Raw genomic sequence first — 22,557 nt, 5'->3', positions numbered from 1 at the left:
TTGAGTTCATTAAAACACTTTTTGAGCAAATTTTGGTGGACGTTATATTTATTTATGGACTTTTGTCAGAATTTTCAATATACTTCAAGTGCAAAATTACCAAGCTAAATGTTTATCAATAAAGAAAAGCCTTTTAAATTAGGATATTACACATCCAAAGGCACATTTTTGAACCTCCCTCACTCACAAAAAGCATGAAATTTTATTTTTGCCTTCCAAAATGACATGGCCTAGTATGTGTGCTTGTATTGATTACAATTTTAGTGTCATTTGCAAAAAGAACTAATTCTGCTTGTATATTACATGGAAGATCATTTTCATATATGAGGAACAACAGTAAACCTAAGACTGTGTCTTGGGTAATCCCATAAGTGATTTCTCTCCAATCAGAATAATGTCCCTGGACTACATTGGTTTAATTACTTAGTACAACTTTCTGCATTCTTTTACTTAGATATGATATTTTCCATTGATTGGCTTAGCATCAGTCCCATAAAATCTCAGTTTGTCTAAGACAATATCATGAGTCACACTGCCAAATACCTTAGCTTAGATAGGCTGCAGAAAATACCAACAAGCACTATTTTGTTATTCATTGCTTGTAAAATTTGTTGAGTGTACACATAAATGGCATTCTCAGTATTGCAACTCTTCTGGAATGCAAACTGTGATTTCTTGAGGATGTTATTGTTGCCTAATGCTGGCAGGCCTTTTTACTTATTTCTTCAACCATTAAATGTATAACAATTGATAGAAGTTACAGCACTAAATGCAAGCTATTTAATTTTGGTAGAATATTGACACTTACATAAAACACTCTAGAATTTGAATATAATAGAAGGAAACATTCCACATGGGAAAAAATATATCTAAAAACAAAGATGATGTGACTTACCAAACGAAAGCGCTGGCACTTCAATAGACACACAAACAAACACAAACATACACACAAAATTCAAGCTTTCGCAACAAACTGTTGCCTCATCAGGAAAGAGGGAAGGAGAGGGAAAGACGAAAGGATGTGGGTTTTAAGGGAGAGGGTAAGGAGTCATTCCAATCCCGGGAGCGGAAAGACTTACCTTAGGGGGAAAAAAGGACGGGTATACACTCGCACACACACACATATCCATCCACACATATACAGACACAAGCAGACATATTTAAAGACAAAGAAGCTCTCCTGCTTCTGTAAAGTTTGGAAGGTAGGAGACGAGATACTGGCAGAAGTAAAGCTGTGAGGCCGGGCGTGAGTCGTGCTTCGGTAGCTCAGTTGGTAGAGCACTTGCCCGCGAAAGGCAAAGGTCCCAAGTTCGAGTCTCGGTCGGGCACACAGTTTTAATCTGCCAGGAAGTTTCAAGTATTTGTTTGTTGGTGCCCAGTTTCACTTTCAAGGAATAAACTGCACATCAAAAGGTAATTTGGCATATGAGGTTAAAAGGGAATTTGGCATATTAGGTTTGGAGGAAATGTCTTCAAAATGAAGACATATAAGAAATAAAAAATGGTTCAAATGGCTCTAAGCACTACGGGACTTAACATCTGAGGTCATCAGTCTCCTAGACTTAGAACTACTTAAACCTAACTAACCTAAGGACATTACACACACCCATGCCGGAGGCAGGATTCGAACCTGCAACCATAGCAGCAGCGCGGTTCCAGACTGAACCAAAAAATAAATGTTGATATGTCATTAATATTCTTGAAAAATGTATGATCAAATTTTGTAATAATTTTAAATTTTGCAAAATGCCCCACCACCATTAACTAATTTTGAAAATGAAAACTTTTGTTACAACATAAATTAAAGTAGCTATCCAGTTACATACATCCTAGTGTAATTAAGCTATTATTTTTGAAAAATAAATTGGACACAATTTGCTGTCAGAGTATTTTCAATGTACCTAATTAAAATATATAAACATTCATTATTAGTTTAGTCATTTTATTTTACTTACATTTGTTTTATGTTTTAGGGGGTGGAACATGCATATTTGTAAGAACAGATATTAAATCAAAGGAAATTAGGTTTAAAAATATCTGCTGCATTGAAAAAGATTTTGAATATTGTTTATGTGAACAAACATACAGTAAAATTATAATTGCATGTATATATAGGTCCCCACCTGGCAATTTTGAATTGTTCTCTGAAAATTTGGAAAATGTTCTGAACTATCTAAATAGTCAGTCAAAATACAGGGTGTTTATAAATAAATATCGGGGTTTTAATGCTTTATAATATACATTACATTAAACTTACAGTTATAAATGATATGTCAAATGAAAGAGCAACTCAAACAGTTGTGTTTTGCACCAGTGCACATGCGCAGCACACAATGTTTCTGCTGCAGTCCATTAGACAGCAGTAGTAGCAAAGATGGCAACTAGTGAACAGAAAGCGTTTTGTGTTTTGCAGTTTGCAAATACTGAATCTGTAGTTACTGTGCAACATGCATTCCAGCTGAAGTTAGGTTGTGATCCTCCAAGTGATAATAACATTTGTAGATGGTATAATCAATTTGAGGATACCGGCTGCCTTTGTAAAGGGAAGAGCACAGGATGACCAAGAGTTAGTGAAGAGACTGTTGAGCGAGTGAGAGAGTTGTTCACTCATACCCCAAAGAAATAAGTCCGGAAGGCTAGTCGTGAATTACAAGTTCCCATGTCGACTGTTTGGAAAATTTTAAGAAAACACGTACAACTACATCCTAACAGTTTACAGTTATTACAGTCTCTAAAGCTGGCTGACCATGGTTTATGTGCCAACTTTGCAAACGAAATGTTGTTTCATGACAGTGAAGTTTTTCTGGATCATGTTGTCTTCAGTGATGAATTGGCCTTTCACCTTAGTGGACATGTTAACACTCACAATGTGCACATCTGGGGCTTAGAAAATCCTCTTGAGGTGGTAAAAATGCAATGAGATTCCCCTAAAGCGACTTTTTTGTGCCGTATCCAGGCAGAAAGATTATGGGCCTTTCTTTTTGGTGAACCTACTGTAACTGGCACTTCTTTCCTAGATACACTAGAGCAATGGCTCTTCCCTCAGTTGGAAGAAGATGAGCCAGAGAACTTCATTTTCCAGCAAGGTGGTGCGCCACCTCACTGGCATAGCGAAGTACGCGATTGCTTGCACTTCACTGTACCCAAGCGCTGGAGAGGCTGCAAGGGGCCCAATGACAGGGCTTGCTTTGCATGGCCTCCACATTCACCCGACCTAACGCCATGCGATTTTTTCTTTTGGGGCTTCATCAAGCATCATGCGTACATGCCTCCACTACCAGAAAACCTCCCTCAATTAAGAAAGTGGATTGAAGCAGCTGTTGTTATAATCACTGAAGACACACTTATCAACATTTGGGAAGAACTTGGCTATAGACTTGATGTGTGCCGTGTGACAAATGGTGCTCACATTGAACATTTATAAGGTTCTTGGTAAAACTGTTTGAGTGGCTCTTTCATTTGACATATCATTATAACTGTAAGTTTAATATAATAAATATTATAAAGCGTTAAAACCCCGATATTCTTTTATAAACACCCTGTGTTCGGGGATTTCAGTGTTAATTTCAAGAACAACTGTAAAAAATGGCAGAAACTTGTTAATCTACTAAAAACATACAATATGGACATGTGTGTAGAAGATACCACCAGATACAGAGGCAAAAATATAGTACTATAGACCAACTATTCATTGACACACCAAAATGTGGCTTTAAATCTGAGGTATTGGATACAGGTTTCTCTGACCACCAAGCTGTTAAATTGATTCTAGAGAAATCTCGTGAGAAAATGACAACAGGAGACATATTGAGAGAAGATTAATTAATGATGACAGCATTTGGGTGTTTAATGAAATGTTAAAAAATGTAAACTGGGACATGAAAAGCAATAGTTCTGTAGATACAAAATTCAACACGATCTTGTAAAATTATAAATACTGCTATGACATTTCATTCCCTCCGAAGAGAATGAAAATGAACAAAAAATCAAATTCATGGATCACAAGTGAAATCAAAGAGTCATCAGAAAGTCTAAGAATGCTATATAAGTGTGAAAGCAAAATACTATCTTGGAATCATATGTAAAGTGTTATAGCAAAAAGCACAGGGAAGGTATAGCTGCTGCAAAAAAGGAAGCACAATGATTCAAATATCAGAAAGGGTAACAACAAAATGAAAAATATGTGGGTAGTTATTAATAATCATATAGGCAAAAATGAAAATGCAAGTAATAAAACCACCATAAAACACAGAAATGAAATTGTTGATGATCCACTTCTAATAGCTAATATATTTATAGGTCATTATATTAATGTAGCCCAAAACCTGATCACAACTAAATGTAACCCAAAGACAAAGGTAATAACTCCAATAAATGAAAGTACAATGTACCTATATCCCATAACACCCAAAGAAGTACAAACGGGTATCAGCAAACTAAAGAGTAAAATGACCTGGGTATTTGATGGTATCCCTGACATAATTATTAAATATAGTACCGATAATGTTGTCTCTCAACTTGTGGACATAATCAATGACTCCTTTGAAACTGGTGCATTTCCAAGTAAACTTAAGCAGTCAACAGTAATACCAGTTTATAAAAGTGGTGACAAGTTTGACATTAAAAATTTCAGACCACTATCATTATTACCTGTATTTTCAAAAATAATTGAAGGAATAATGTATGACAGATTGCTAAACTTCCTAAACAAAAATAAAATTCTTGTAAATGCACAGAATGGTTTCAGAAAAGGAAAATCTACACAAACGACTCTCTTCAGTTTCATAAAACTTGTTTACAAAGCAATTGAGGACAAGGAACTGATCTGTGGGTTGTTTTTGGACCTTTCTAAAGCATTTGATCTTATAAATCATAATATACTGCTATTAAAACTGTATAATTATGGTGTTCATGATATCTCCTAAGAGTGGTTCAAGGCATATTTAACTGATAGGAAACAAAGAGTACAAATTTCCCAGGATGGAAATGTGTACCATTCTGAATGTAAGAGACTTAATTATGGGGTACCCCAGCGCTTGGTATTGGGGCCATTGTTATTCTTGATTTTTATTAATGACCTACCACAACAGTTTTCAACAGCTGATACCATATTATTTGCTGATGATACCAGCTTCATTATAAAAGGGAGGAATGATTATGAGATGCAGGAAAAAACTGACAAAACAGCAGAAGTGGCAGAAAAATGGTTTACAGATAACTGTCTAGTTGTCAATGAGAAGAAAACTGTATGGATGAACTTCAACCACATAAGGAACAAAAATTTGACCAATGTAAAATTCACATTATCAAACAGCCAAATTCAGCAAAAGAATCACATAAAATTTTTAGGATTATGGGTGGATGAGCATCTAAGATGCGAAAAACATGTAGAAATGCTTAACAAAAAATTAAGCAAGTACTGTTACATATTAAGAGTGCTTAAATATTGCTGCAATACTGAAAAAGTGTTAAGTGCTTATTACGCACACATGCATAGCATACTGAAGTATGGTATAGTGTTCTAGGGAAATACCTCTTTTGCAAAGCAGTCTTTTAAGCTCCAAAAGAAAGCTGTAAGATTAATAAGTGGTGTTACTTACAGAGCACCCTGTAGAGGTATCTTTAAGGAATTAAAGATTAGATTACATTACATTATATTAGTTTTTCGTTCCATAGATCCATGCTGAGGAGATCCTCATGGATGTAGAACATGTAATTGTTTTTTTTTTAAGCTGAAATAACAATACTAGTAGTATGAATATATACAATACATCATTTGTTTCTATTAAAAAATTCGTCAATGGAGTTGGCCACTAGTAAGTCTTACAGGCTCCTTTTAAACTGATCTTTATTTGTAACTAATTTTTTTATGTTTGCTGGCAAATTATTGAAGATGAGTGTTCCTGAGTAGTGGACCCCTTTTTGAACTAAAGTAAGTGCTTTTAAGTCCTTGCGCAGATCATTTTTGTTCCTGGTATTGTATGCATGAACTGAGCTGTTTGTTGCAAAAAGAGATATATTATTTAGGACAAATTTCATTAAGGAGTAAATATTCTGAGAGGCAGTAGTTAGTATACGCAGTTCTTTGAAGAGGTTTTACAGGATGTCCGTGAATTTACTCCATAAATAATATGTATTACACGCTTTTGGACTCTGAAAACTTTTGTTTGACTTGAAGAGTTACCCCAAAATATTATACCATATAACATTATGGAATAAAATTAGGCAAAGTATGCAAGCTTTTTCATTCCTATGTCGCCTATGTCTGCTAACACTCAAATTGCAAATACAGATTTGTTAAGGCATTTCTGCAGTTCTGTGGTGTGCTCCTCCCAAATGAATTTATTAACAAGTTGTAATCCCAGGAATTTAAGACTGTCAACCTCTTCTATCTGCTCTTCTTCATACTTTATGCATATGCTGGGTGGAAACCTCTTACAGGTTCTGAATTGCATATAGTGAGTCTTTTCGAAGTTTAATGTCAGTGAGTTGGCTTTAAACCATTTATTAATATCCACGAAAATATCATTAGCAGATCTTTTTAGAACTACACTCGACATACTATTTATTGCAATACTTGTGTCATCTGCAAACAAACCGAACTCTACTTCTGGCAGTGTAACTGATGAGAGATCATTAATGTACACAAGAAAAAGCAATGGCACTAAGATGGATCCTTGTGGGACACCACATGTAATTTCTTCCCATTCTGATAATGACTGATGACTTAATTCACTAGTCCCTTGCACTGACACCCTTTGTTTCCTGTTAGCAAGGTATGACTAATAAACCGATCCGCGGAAAACTACGAGTTTTTAAATCCTGTGTGTGTAAAATGCAGTAAGAAGGTGAAATATGGTGTTAAATTATGTTCGTGGTCACAGAAATGGATCCATCGTCAATGTTTAAATGTCTTAGAGGAAAAAAACATGACCTGTGACTGTGGAAATGTGCACTGTAACTATCGTTATATCGTGTGTTTACAAACGGAATGCGAAGAAGAATGCACGACTTCTTCATTAAAATATGATCTTATGTTAGCTAAACTATATGTAGAGAAGCTTGAATCAGTGATAGATAGTGTACAGAAGCTGGAAGAAGTGATACACCATTCAAAGGGTAGTGAAACGGTTGTAAACGAACAAAACGGTAACTTTATTAGGCCTAAAAAGTTTTGTCGTGTTAATCGTAACGAAAACAACTTTCGTCTCCCACAAGCAAATAAGTTTGAATTTTTAACGTGTGATGAATATGAAATATGTGAAAAGAGCCAAAGAAAGGAAGTACTTTCATCAAATGCAGCGACCACAAATCATTGTGTGAAAAAGAAAGAGGAAATAAACAACTCAGTTAGGCCTACATCTTGTAGCTCCAAAACAATTACAAAAATCGAAATATATTCAGACAGCCAAGGGCGAAACATAGCTACTGACTTCCGTAATAAAAGCAATGTGAACTTAACTTCCATGGTGAAACCAGGTGCGAAATTCTGCACAGTAACTGCAATAAGCCACGAAAAAATTCCCACATTAAGCAACAAAGATTTTGCCGTTTTCCTGGCGGGAACAAACGACGTCGCAAGAAACGAAAAACAAGATCTGTTGCTTTCACTAAAAAGGCGACTGTATGAACTAAGATGTACTAACGTCATTGTATTTTCAGTACCACATCGTCATGACCTAGAGGAATGGTCCTGCGTTAACAAAGAAGTGGAAAGTGCAAATAGTGAGATGAAACAGATATGCAAACGATTCGAAAATGTGACTTTCATTGATATAAGCAAACTAGGAAGGAGATTCCATACTAGACATGGTTTCCACTTAAATAGATTAGGAAAAAATTTCGTAATTGCAAAAATAATAGAAATAGTAAATGCCAACACGAAACTAAGTTGTGACACTTCAAACGTAATTCCCCTCAAGGACAAGACCCACAGACTACTTGGTGAACATGAAAATGAAGCATCACCACTACAAGACAAGTGTGATGTTCCGACATTGCAAGAAAACACACCAAGAGCTAGTAGTTCACAAGGAAGCATATCAAAAACAACAGAACCAACACCTGAAGTATCAGAAACAGATACACCATCATCATCACCAACAGCAGCAACAACAACAACAACAACAACAGAAACGACAGCATCAATGACACCGGGAGCTACACCAGCAGCAGCAGCAAGCAACTTACCATATCCCAGTGAACGACCTACAAGGCGCAGAAAACCTGCCCTTCTGGAGGATTTTTGGTACCTCGCCAGGGCAAGGAACGGAGTATGACACCACAAAATACCTTATTTAAGTCAGTAAAGCAGAGAAATCTACAACAAGGTATTTACAACTTTAAAATAATCCACCAGAATGTACAGGGCTTGAGCAAGAAATATGAACAATTAGACGTGTTTGTAAATGAAACTATGCCTGATGTGCTTGGTATTAGTGAACACTGGCTATCTGATGCCGAATTAGAACTTTTTAAACCTCTAAACATGGTACTAGCTAATAAGTTTTGCAGATCTACTATCAGAGGTGGGGGTGTATCAATGTATGTTAAGAGCACATTTGATTTTAATTCTGTAAATGTAAGTAAATATTCATTAGAAGGGACAATTGAATTATGTGCAGCATGTATAAAGATACCAAATGACAAAATTTATGTTATATGTTTATATAGACCACCAGGTGGAAACTTCGAAGTTTTCTTAACAATGTTTTGTGACATGATAGAGAATGTTTTTATATCACACCTGAACAAGTTAGTAATTATAGGAGATTTCAACATAAATGTATTAGCAGATAAGTTACACACTAGACTATTCAAGAATACTCTGCTTGAATATAATGTAAGATACCTGATAAACACTGCAACCAGGGAGACTGAGACATGCCAGTCTGCAATAGATAACATAATTACCGGTATTCATCTTTACGATCTTACATCTTCTGTTATTATAAGTGCTTTGTCAGACCACCATGCAGTAGAACTCAGTGTGCACATAAAAAAGGTTCCTACACACAGTTGCTATAGATATATTAGGGTGAATACAGACCAAAATATAACTCAGCTGAATAATATGCTAAGGAATGTGGATTGGAACAGTGTTCTAACGACACTTCATAGTTATGGCAAATTCTCAAGTGAACTATTCTACATTCTTAACCAAGCGTGCCCATTAATAAAAAAGAGAATTCAGTCACATGCTGTAACCCGAAACTGGATATCAAGTTCAGTCACTGAGGCTAGAGAAAAACTAAGATGGTATGAGTATGCTATGTTAAATGACTTGAGCAATAAAAAATTAAAAGAAGAATTCAAAAAGTATCAGAAATACTATGTAGACCTCCTAATTTCAGAAAAACAGAAACATTTTGAAAGTGTCATTCAGAACTCAAATAATATCTCCAAAACATCATGGTCATTAGTAAATAGAGAAATAGGTAAATCTGGGAACCATACAACTGAAAATCACTTGCTGATAAACGGCACAATAGAAACTGATCAGAATAAGATAGCAGATCAATTTAACAATTACTTTGCTTCTGTTGGCTCCAGCATAAACAATCAGCTTAAAAATCATAAATACAAATTCAGAGGAACACCAGTGTCAGGATGTATATTTTTGATGCCAACAAGTAAAGAAGAAATAATTAAAATAGTGAGTAGCTTAAAGAATTCCCATGCAGCAGGGTATGATGGTCTTAGTCTGGACACTCTTAAGAAATGTATACATAAAATTGCATCACCTTTATCAACAGTTATCAATTCTCATATGGAAGATGGTCTATTTCCAGATGAGTTGAAAATTGCCCGAGTTGTGCCTATTTTCAAAAAAGGAAACAGGAATTTAGTAGAAAACTTTCGACCCATTTCTGTTCTTCCAATAATATCCAAAATCTTTGAGAAAGTAATATACATAAGAATCTGGAACTTCCTGGTATGCAAAAAAGTGATTTCTAAGGGGCAGTATGGGTTTGTCAAGGGGTCATCCACCATTACAGCAGCATCAAACTTAATCGAAGATGTCACTCAAGCAATAGATAATAAAGAACATGTATGTGGCATCTTTCTAGACTTACAAAAAGCATTTGACTGTGTTGATATGACCATATTGCTGGACAAACTGTGGAACTATGGCATTCGAGGCACAGCCCATAATCTGATGAGGTCCTACTTGACAAATAGGAAGCAGTTTGTGTCTATTAGCACTACAGAGGGAACATACAAATCAAACACCACTGACATAAATTTTGGTATCCCACAGGGGTCAATATTAGGACCACTTCTTTTTATTATCTATGTAAATGATATTCAGTCCATAACAAACCATGCAACAGCTATCTTATATGCAGATGATACCACGTTAATATGCAGCAATCCAAGCTATTCACAGCTCGAAGTGGAATCCAATACTGCAGCAGGCTTAATTCTGCAGTATTTTAATGAAAACAAACTAAAATTAAACACAAATAAATCTGTCTATATTGAATTTGATCTTGGGAGGAAAAAAACTCATGAAAACCAAATCTTAATGGGTGACGAATACATTAAAAAACAATACTCGACCAAATTTCTTGGCCTGACACTAGATGCAGAGTTAAACTGGTCTGATCATGTGAATGATATTTGTAAAAAGCTATGTACTATCATATATGTCCTAAGAAAACTGACACCTTTTTGCAACATCACCACTCTGAGGCAAATATATTTTGCACTATTTGAATCCCATATAAGTTATGGGATAGAGGTATGGGGATCCAGCAGTAAAGGTAATATGAAAAGTGTACTTACCTTACAAAAGAAGGCACTTAGAATTATGGGAAAGAAATGTGCCAGGGAGTCCTGCAGAAATTTGTTTAAAGAATTTAAAATATTAACTGTTCATAACCTGTATGTGCTGAAGATAATCATTATGGCAGTAAACAGTAACAAAACACTTAATAAAGAAATACACGATCACAACACTAGAGGTAGAGAGAAACCCCACATCATCTCTCATAGAACAACACTTTATGAGAAAAGCCCTCACTATGCAGGCATAAAACTACTGAATTGCTTCCATCCTAATATCTCCAAATTGCCCATTACAAAACTAAAAATGAAATTAAAATTATGGCTCCTAAACAATCCTGTATATTCAATAGATGAGTTCCTAGATTTAGTACACTCGTATGATGGAAGACCATCTATCTAAAAATATATGTAATCTCAGGTCTTAGACTGTGTCACAAACTGTAAATATTTGAATGTCAGATATAAATACTGTTACAAACTGTAGACTCCTTAATCTAAGTATGGCAATAACAACTTTTTTTTCTGTATAGTCCATATATGTAACTCTGTTCTCTCAACTAAATTTAGCAAAAGTTGTGTAGATAAAAGTGCCAGCCAATAATATGTAACCCTAGTAAGTAAGGCTCTGACTTATCCAGAAGACTGGAACAAAAAAAAAAACTTTTTTTGTAATCAGTTGATGTTGGATCAAAATAAAAAAAAAATAAAAAAAATAAAAATAAAATAAAACCATTTTGCAGCACTGCCCATGACACCATAGAATTCTAATTTATTTAAAAGAATAGTGTGGTTCACACAATCGAATGCCTTTGACAAATCACAGAAAATACCTGCTGCTTGTAACTTGTTATTTAATGAATTAAGTACATTTTCACTGTAGGTGTAAATAGCCTTCTCGATATCAGAACCCTTCAGAAATCTGAACTGTGTTCTTGATAATATGTTATTTGTGGTCAGATGGTTGAAAAGCTGCCTGTACATTACTTTTTCTAAAATTTTTGAGAATGCTGGCAAAAGTTAAATCAGTCTGTAGTTTGATGGTATCTCTTTATCCCCTTTCATGAATAGGGGCTTAACATCTGCACATTTTAGCCAGTCAGGAAAAGTCCCAGTTATAATTGACTGGTTACACAAGTAACTTAGAATTGTACTAATCTCACAAGAACACGCCTTAATTAACTTTGTTGATATTTCATCTTTTGGTGAAGTGAGTGACATATTCATGTACCTGAAGCTATTTGTAAAGGCTAGTTTCAGATATTCAAGGGCATTATTTACTGATCCTGACAATCCCATTCTATCAGTAATGGATATAAAGTACTTGTTAAATAGATTTGCCACACTATGCCCATCGGTTACTAATGTGTCATCTACCCTTAGTGCTATTTGCTCCTGTTCCTTTCTGGTTCTACCAGTCTCCTCTTTCACTATATCCTATATTGTTTTTATTTTGTTCCCTGACATTGCTATCTTCTTCTCGTAGTGCACTTGTTTAGATGTCTGAATTACTTTTTAATATTTTACAGTATTCCTTGTATTTAGCTAAATCATCAGCATTGGAGCTATTCTTAGTCAACAGATACATTTTCCTTTTTGTCTTACAGGAAATCTTTATTCCTTGTGTAATCCATGGTTTTATTATAGACTTCTGTTTAATTTGAGTAACTTTTAGAGGAAAACAGTTTTCGAACATGGTACTGACATTGTTCATGAATGTGTTATATTTTTAATTCATGTCATGAGCACTATAAACATCTTTCCAGTTCATATCTTTGAGCAGTTTTCTAAAACACTCAATTTTTGGTTGATTGACTACTCTCCTGTACTCATATTTAGCAGTCTTGATAATCTGCTTAGAATTTACATTTAAAACAAGGAGCTGCATGTCATGATCTGATAGTCCATTTATTACAGGTTTTATGATATGATTTTGTTCCTTTGATTTGTCTATAAAAATGTTATCAATGGCTGTCCTTGAGGATTTAGTGATCCTAGTTGGAAAGTTTACAGTGTGAGTTAGATTGAAAGACAACATTACTAACTGCAGTAAATGTTTACTGAAAGACTGCATTACAAAATCTGTATTAAAATCACCAGCAATCAAAATTTCTTTGTTTCTTCCTGTTAAATAACCCAAAAGAGCTTCTAGATGATTTATGAATAGATTATAATTTCCTGCAGGTGCTCGGTAAATTGTTACTATTATATAGGATCTGTTTTGGAACTCTACTTCTGTTGCACATGCTTCGAGATGCTGCTCTAAACAGAATTTATTAATGTCAATGTTCTTGAATTTATGGCAGTTTTTAATAAATGTGGCAACTCCTCCTCCATCCATATCTACTCTGCAGAAGTAGGAAGCTAGCTTAAATCCTGAAATGTCTAACATATCTATACCAGTGGTCGCTTGATGTTCAGAGAGGCAGATTATGTCAATTTGGTTAGATGAATTCATTTCATCAATACAAATGAGCAGTTCATCAACTTTATTTCTGAGTCCCGGAATGTTGTGGTGTAATAAAGATAACTGATACTGCATACTAATGGGATTATAACTGCTTTGGCGAAGATGAACTGTCAGTTTCTGATTACTTTCTGTTAAACATTGTTTAAATGGAGGCTGTATGCTAAAATCTGACTCCTGTTCATCTGTTTTCTCAAACTGAATGTGTCTGCCAATCTCTCTTAAAACTCATTTTCTTCCCCCCTGCCCTATCCTAAAAAAGGCATCCCTCTGACACCTGTGACCACTGGTATTTTACCACTTGTGACAGTCCCCCCCCCCCCCCCCCTTAAGTTTTCTGCAATCAATGCAGACAGTTTTCTCTTCCCTTTCCTATTGAGGTGAAGGCCATGCCTAGTGTAGTCCAACCTATCGATAGCATCCACAGGAATCAAACCAATATGGGACCCTATATCCGTCCTAGGCAGCCACTCCAAACCAAGTTCATCCTCCCTACAGAAGAGTTCAAATGAGGCTGATCATGGCGTCTCAACACAAACACAAATTCCACACTCGTATGCTTCGTTGCTGATGCTATCTTCACCAGGTCACTCTCTATGGAATATTCAGAGTCTCTGTGAATGCTATTTCCCGGACCACCCACTATAACCACGGCATCCTCCTTTGTGAAATCCTTGCATAGAGAACCTATATCCTCTGTTACCTGACCCAGATCTGCACTAGGCTTGAAAAAGTTTGTGACCTGGTACTCTGGACCTAGATTTTCCTGCAGTAGTTGGCCAACACCTCTACCATGGGAACTACCTAACAGCAGAACTTTCTTTCTCTTTACAAATTTCCCTACCTTTTTCAAGTCCTTGAAAGCTTGTTGTGCCCTTTTTCTACAGCTTCAGCTACATGAGGCTCATCCAATTCTGACTGAGGCAACAGGTCAAATCTATTTTCAAGATTTATGACAAAGCTGTCTGATGCTCTCCTTTGCCTGTTCCCCCTATTACCTGTTGCCACTTCCCACCTCTGTTCACCCTTCTCCCTCTTTAACCTGTCCAGATCCTCCCTTGCCTTGTCTAGGTCAGCTTGAAGATCTGCAATTTTCCCTTTGTGTTCCAGTATTTTTCTATCTCTACTGCAGATCCTACAATACCACTGGTGAGCCTCATTTATGTCCCCATTTCCCACACCACTACATTCACCCCAATAAAAGAAACTACAGCACCCATCACACCATACCCCGGAACTAACGATCCTACAGCATGTCACACACTTCTCACTCTTGGTAAAAACAGAAATCGTATAAACTGATTTCAGTAATGACTAAAACGTAAACAAAGGACCATAGAAACTATTCAGGCAGATATAAATAAATTGAGAGAGTACTGAATAAAAAAACTGGTTTACCTATAAGTTTAATTCACTGCTTACTTACGATTCGCGCGCGTGAAATTATGCCTAAGATTCGTGCAACAGGCGCGAGAAGAAAAATACATTTCCTACCCTGTTTAATCTTATTTTATACTTCACTAACACTTCCACTAATTTAACAACACTTACATTATATTTATAACACCTGTAAACGTTTAAAAATAGCTTAATAACAATGCTTTTTATAATTATTTAGTGCAGCAAATACTCGAAGAGTCCGCGTTGGCGCAGTGTTGCCAACTGTCATGACCTTACCATCTATATTTATATTTGAAAGCATCTTCTTTGTTAAAAACCATCAAGTTTCAGCTTTGAACAGTGAGATCCACAATTATCAAACAAGGAACAGCGATGACTATCATAGGGATGCGCACAGAAAATCAATATATCAGGACAGTGCTGTTTACAAACCAAAAATTTTGTACAGTGCACTGCCAGATCAAAAAAATAACAAACATTAATACATTCAAAAAAGAACCAAAAAATCTACTAATAAACAACAGCTTCTACAGCATTAATGAATACCTGGAATTTTTCTCAGATCTGTAGGTCTGCTTCATGACTCTTTAAACAAGAATTCACAATTATCAACCATTCCTAGATAAAACCAAACTTCTTTTGTCCATGCATGTTTCTAATTATGCACCTAGCTTTTATGCCATACATTACAATGCTTAGTTAACTAAAGTACTGGTATTTAATGGTTTTAGTAAAATCAACCAAGGGGTTTCACTAGCTTTTATACTATGTATGTACTTATATACTTTTATAAGCAAATTAAGCAGAATAATGCTTTTGTTAAAGAGATGTGTTGATACCAATGATAAGATTTTGTACATGATGTAAATATGTAATATTTTATACTGTTCTGTACCTTGACAAGTCCATATCATGAATGTGACAATTCAAGTGCTAAATAAATAAATAAATAAATTGTTATTTTATGTTTTCAAAATCATTACAGTACTGATAATCTGTAAATAAATGCTTGAAATATAACGTTTTCTTACATCCTGCATATAAAATTGACGAAATTTCTTCACATAATATACATGACAGAGAACACAATATACAACAAAATTCGGCAGGATTTAAAATTGTTATGTGTGACAGTCTAAATATCCTGATTTGTGTCAGACATATTTCCATACATTAGTAAATCTTAGCAAAGAGAACTGATTATGTACTATTGATTGGAGCTGGATTATATCGTTTCTCAAGTGGAGAATGACATCATAATCATTCAGTGGAACTAGATCTGTCAATCTTCTCACAAAGTTTATCCAACATTGAAAGCTGTATACATCTCATGACTGTACCTGGGCTGTCAAGCCCTTTGGGACCACCAGATGAACAAGTTTCTTGTCCATGGGTATGGTGGTCAAAACAGTTTTTTCACAAAGCACATTTTCATAGTTTTGAAAGAAACTAATGATGACTTTGGACCAAGAATTCAAGAAACTCTTTTTGAAACCCCAAATGTCCTTTACCAAACTTCTGACCAGGCCAAAAAATATTTGAAAAATATGAGAATGCAGGCTTTCTCAGTGAATATTGATGATAAGATCTTCTCAGGTTGACAGCCGAGTCAATGTGTCATTCTCTGGCAACATTTCAGCAAGTTTCTTGCTCGCCATCTTCAGGCAAAGTGTGGGGGTCACGTCTTGCCTGGGTCTTTATAGCTGCTGAACCATGGGCTTCTCTGCATTCTCAGCACCGGTCAGACCAGTCAGGTGTGAGTGGAACTGGCTCAGCAGCACATGGTGTACAAGACCACAGGCGATGCGTCCCAGCATCTCGTCTCATTATGACATGTTTATTCCATCAGCTGCCACCAACCTGCCTCCATCAGTGCACTCCTATTGTATTCTCGCTAATGTTGTATTTCATGCCGTGCTAAGTTGGAAGCCACTATCCCAGTTGACCAGGTTATCATTGACTTTTATCTTCACTGCCTCTTTAATAATAGAGTTCTAGAAGCTGTTTGCTCTACACAGCATTTTGGTTTGTTCAAATTGAAACATGTGTTCTTCACTGAGGTTGTGCTCCACTACTGCAGATTTCTTCTTTTGTCTCAGATGAATGCTTCTCATGTGTTCAGAGAGGTGTTATGTGATGCAGCACTGCATCTGTCCAATATACTGTTTTCCACATTCACAGGAAATGCTGTATATACCTGGTATTCTTAGACCCAAGTTGTCTTTCATTGAGCCAATCATATTCCTCTTTTTTGCTGGAGGATGGAAGGTGATTTTGATCTTGTTCTTCACCAGTGTCCTGAAAATCTTTCCCGTGGGCAATCCTGTCTATGGGAGGAACGCCAGGCCCTTGTTGTCCTCTTCTTCCTGACGGTTCTCCTTCTTCATCTTACTCATCTTGAGAGCACATCTAATCAGCACTTCAGTGTAGCCATTCTTCTTGAAGGTTTTCTTCAGATGCTGCATCTCAGTAGGTAGACTTTCTTGTCGCATATGTCATGTGCTATGCAGTCAAGGGTCGTGAGGACAGATTTCCGTTGTGCTGGGTGATGGCAGCTGCTGGCATTGAAGTACAGGTCCATGTGTGTTTTCTTTTGGTAGATCAAGTGTCCCTCTGTGATGTCTGTTTTCTTCTTTATTAGGATGTCGAGGAAGGGTAGGCACCCATTTTCTTCTAATTCCATTGTGAACTTGATGTTCTCGTGTATGCTGTTCAGAGAGTTGAGAAATTCTCTTAAGGTGTGCTCATTTTGTGGCCAGACTGCAAAAGTATCATCCTCATATTGATAAAAGATCTTGGGTTTAAGGTGTGCTGTTTCGAAGGTGATATCCTCAAAATATTCCATGTACAGATTGGCCATAGACGGTGCCAGTGGGGATCCCATCATGACTCCATCCATCTGTTGGTAAAACTTGCCCCCACAATGGCAGTACATGCTTGTGAGTGCATGGTGGAATAATTCCACTGTGTCTTCACCAAAATGGTTCTCAAGTAGTTTCAAGAAGTCCACTAGCAGTACCCTTGTGAAGAGTGATATGATGTCAAAGTTGACCATAATATCATATTTGTCAAGAAACTCCATGAAATTCTTGATGTGGTGGGGACATTTAGCCACAGGAGGCTTCAGCAGTTGTACCAGGTGTTTGGCTATACCACAGGTGGGAGAATTTATCGTGTCTACTATTGGGCATAGTGGTACCTCCCTCTTGTGTGTCTTGGGGAGCCTGTATAACCATGGTGGAACTGGAGTTCTGGGGTAGAGCCTTTTTACCAGGTCCTGGTATGGACCTGAGTTGTTGCGAGGAGCAATGGTCTTTCTAGTCACAGCTGTTGTAGGGTACTTCTCCACTTGTTTGTAAGCCTGGTCCTGAAGCAGCGAATTAATTTTGTCCCAGTAGTCAGCACCATTGGTACCAGCAAAAATCAGGAATATGCTGGGCTCAATGAAGGACAACTTGGGTCCTAGAACACCAGGAATATACAGCATATCCTGTGCATGTGGAAAACAATATACTGGACACGTGCAGTGTTGCATCGCACAACTCCTCTCTGAACATGTGAGAAGCGTTCACCTCAGAAGAAAAGAGAAATCTGCTGTAGTGGAGCACAGCCTCAGTGAAGAACACGTTTCAATTTCAACAAACCAAGATGCTGTGGAGAATGAATGATTTCTAACCTGGTTAACTGGAATAGTGCCTTCTGGGACTCTGTTATTGACGAGGCAGTGGAGATATGAGTCAATGATAACCCGGTCAACTGGGATAGTGGCTTCCAACTTAGCACCACGTGGGACACAACATTAGCAAGAATACAGCGAGAGAGCATTGATGGAAGCACAATGGTGGTGGCTGATGGAATAAACAGGATGCACCGAGGTGAGACACTGGGACCCACTGCTCATGGCCCCCGACATCATGAGCTGCTGTGCTGATTCTGCTCACACCCGACTGGTCTGACCGGCACCGAGGATGCAAAGAAGCCCATGGTCTAGCAGCTATAATGACTGAGATGAGACCTGAAGATGGCAAATAAGATACTTTCTGAAACATTGCCAGATAATGATGCATTGACTCAGCTGTCAATCCGAGATGATTTTATCATTTATTTGAAAGAAGTTTTCTTTCGCAGTGAGGGAGAAAAATCTGTATTATTGTTAGACTATTGGGGCTGTCAGTGTGAAAGAACCATACGGATCATCATATCTGTGGATGAGGAACTTGCTCATCTGTGATCCCAAAGGGCTTGATGGCACATGTACAGTCATGAGATGTATGTTTCTTTGAATGTTGGAAGAACCTTTTCAGAAAATTTTCTGATCTAGTTCTGTTGAATGATTATGATATCACCACTTGAGAAACAATATAAACAAACTGCACTCATGAGTATACAATCAATTCTTTGCCATGGCTTACCCATGCACTAAAATATGCCTGATACAAGTAGGGATATTTTGAAGGTCACCAGCAACATTTTGAAATCCTGCTGTTGTATATTGTGTTCTCTACCATGTATATTATGAGAAAAAAATTTGTTCATTTTATGCATATGGTGTACAAAAACATTATGTTTTAAGCATTTATTTACAGATTATCATTAGTGTAATGATTTGGTATCAAAATAATGTGTTACTTATTATTTTCAATTAAGAAAATGCACATATGTTAAATAGTAAGAAGAAGAAGCAGAAGAAGGATGTAGAACACAAAATAACCAGCTAAAACATGAAACAACTATAAGTAAAATAAAAAACTAGATTAATAATGAATATTTATATATTTTAATTAGGTATGTTGAAAATACTCAGACAGCTTATTCTCCCAAAATAGTATTTCAAAAACCAGGTTTATTACACATGGATATGGATATATGTAACTGGATAGCTTCTTTAATTTATATTGTAACAAAAGGTTTCATCTTTCAAAATTAGTTGGGGATTGCTTGCAGAATTTCAAGTTATAACAAAATTTGATCATACAGTTTTCAAAACATTAATTATATATCAACTTTTATACAAGAAATATTTTTTATTTATCATTATTTAAAGGCATTATCTCCAAACCTAATATACCAAATTACCTTTCAGGGTGTATTTTACCTCTTAAAAGTAAAATTGGGGAGAAACAAAAAAATCAGTATGGCATTATTTTGTCCCCACTATATACCCATCAATAATGAATATGAAAATAGGAATGCAGGTAAGCTACTACAAACAGCATGGTGAATGCATTATTGCGGCCAAGACAGATACAAAGCCCACGCCTACCACAGTAGTACAAGTTTACATGCCAACAAGCTCTGCAGATGATGAAGAAATTGAAGAAATGTATGATGAAATAAAAGAAATTATTCAGATAGTGAAGGGAGACAAAAATTTAATAGTCATGGGTGACTGGAATTCGTCAGTACGTAAAGGGAGAGAAGGAAACGTAGTAGGTGAATATGGAATGGGGGTAAGAAATGAAAGAGGAAGCTGCCTGGTAGAATTTTGCACAGAGCACAAATCAATCATAGCTAACACTTGGTTTAAGAATCATAAAAGAAGGTTGTATACATGGAAGAAGCCTGGAGATACTGACAGGTATCAGATAGATTATATAATGGTAAGACAGAGATTTAGGAACCAGGTTTTAAATTGTAAGACATTTCCAGGGGCAGATGTGGATTCTGACCACAATCTATTGGTTATGAACTGCAGATTGAAACTGAAGAAACTGCAAAAAGGTGGGAATTTAAGGAGATGGGTCCTGGATAAACTGAAAGAACCAGAGGTTGTAGAGAGTTTCAGGGAGAGCATAAGGGAACAATTGACAAGAATGGGAGAAAGAAATACAGTAGAAGAAGAATGGGTTGCTTTGAGGACTGAAGTAGTGAAGGCAGCAGAGGATCAAGTAGGTAAAAAGACGAGGGCTAGTAGAAATCCTTGGGTAACAGAAGAAATATTGAATTTAATTGATGAAAGGAGAAAATATAAAAATGCAGTAAATGAAGCAGGCAAAAGGGAATACAAACATCTCAAAAATGAGATCGACAGAAAGTGCAAAATGGCTAAGCAGGGATGGCTAGAGGACAAATGTAAGGATGTAGAGGCTTGTCTCACTAGGGGTAAGATAGATACTGCCTACAGGAACATTAAAGAGACCTTTGGAGAGAAGAGAACCACTTGTATGAATATCAAGAGCTCAGATGGCAACCCAGTTCTAAGCAAAGAAGGGAAGGCAGAAAGGTGGAAGGAGTATATAGAGGGTTTATACAAGGGCGAAGTACTTGAGGACAATATTATGGAAATGGAAGAGGATGTAGATGAAGATGAAATGGGAAATAAGATATTGCGTGAAGAGTTTGACAGAGCACTGAAAGACCTGAGTCGAAAAAAGGCCCCGGGAGTAGACAACATTCCATTAGAACTACTGATGGCCTTGGGAGAGCCAGTCATGACAAAACTCTACCATCTGGTGAGCAAGATGTATGAGACAGGCGAAATACCCACAGACTTCAAGAAGAATATAATAATTCCAATCCCAAAGAAAGCAGGTGTTGACAGATGTGAAAATGACTGAACTATCAGTTTAATAAGTCATGGCTGCAAAATACAAATGCGAATTCTTTACAGACGGATGGATAAACTAATGGAAGTCGACCTCGAGGAAGATCAGTTTGGATTCCGTAGAAATACGTGAGGCAATACTGACCCTACGACTTTTCTTAGAAAATAGATTAAGGAGAGGCAAACCTACATTTCTAGCATTTGTAGACTTAGAGAAAGCTTTTGATAATGTTGACTGGAATACTCACTTTCAAATTCTGAAGGTGGCAGGGGTAAAATACATGGAGGGAAAAGCTATTTACAATTTGTACAGAAACCAGATGGCAGTTATAAGAGTCAAGGGACATCAAAGGGAAGCAGTGGTTGGGAAGGGAGTGAGACAGGATTTTAGCCTCTCCCTGATGTTATTCAATCTGTATATTGAGCAAGCAATAAAGGAAACAAAAGAAAAGTTCGGAGTAGGTATTAAAATCCATGGAGAAGTAATAAAAACTTTGAGGTTCGCTGATGACATTGTAATTCTGTCAGAGACAGCAAAGGACTTGGAAGAGCAGTTGAATGGAATGGATAGTGTCTTGAAAGGAGGATATAAGATGAACATCAACAAAAGCAAAATGAGGAGTATGGAATGTAGTCGAATTAAGTCTGGTGATGTTGAGGGTATGAGATTAGGAAATGAGACACTTAAAGTAGTAAAGGAGTTTTGCTATTTGGGGAGCAAAATAACTGATGATGGTCGAAGTAGAGAGGATATAAAATGTAGACTGGCAATGGCAAGGAAAGCGTTTCTGAAGAAGAGAAATTTGTTAACATCGAGTATAGATTTAAGTGTCAGGAAGTCGTTTCTGAAAGTATTTGTATGGAGTGTAGCTATGTATGGAAGTGAAACATGGACGATAATTAGTTTGGACAAGAAGAGGATAGAAGCTTTCGAAATGTGTTGCTGCAGAAGAATGCTGAAGATTAGATGGGAAGATCATATAACTAATGAGGAGTTATTGAATAGGATTGGGGAGAAGAGATGTTTGTGGCATAACTTGACTAGAAGAAGGGATTGGTTGGTAGGACATGTTCTGAGGCATCAAGGGATCACCAATTTAGTATTGGAGGGCAGCATGGAGGGTAAAAATCGTAGAGGGAGACCAAGAGATGAATACACCAAGCCGATTCAGAAGGATGTAGGATGCAGTAAGTACTGGACGATGAAGAAGCTTGCACAGGATAGAGTAGCATGGAGAGCTGCATCAAACCAGTCTCAGGACTGAAGACCACAACAACAACATATACCCATCAAATTTCATCAAGATCATTTATTGACACCTGGTAATGTTCCTTTGTGAGTGTCTCTGTACATTCC

The 22,557-nt window shown here is 36.7% G+C and overlaps 1 protein-coding gene across 1 annotated transcript in view; it reads right to left on the bottom strand.

Annotated features, from left to right (window-relative positions):
- The window catches only part of LOC126234498 (cilia- and flagella-associated protein 300-like), a 218,671-nt gene that overhangs the window by 61,138 nt on the left and 134,976 nt on the right, over positions 1-22,557 (bottom strand). The window lies entirely within an intron of this gene.

This window comes from Schistocerca nitens, chromosome 2, assembly GCF_023898315.1.
Source record: "Schistocerca nitens isolate TAMUIC-IGC-003100 chromosome 2, iqSchNite1.1, whole genome shotgun sequence".
Classification (NCBI taxonomy): domain Eukaryota; kingdom Metazoa; phylum Arthropoda; class Insecta; order Orthoptera; family Acrididae; genus Schistocerca; species Schistocerca nitens.
The sequence above is the reverse complement of the archived record's forward strand: the minus strand, read 5'-3'. Positions and strand labels throughout refer to the sequence as shown.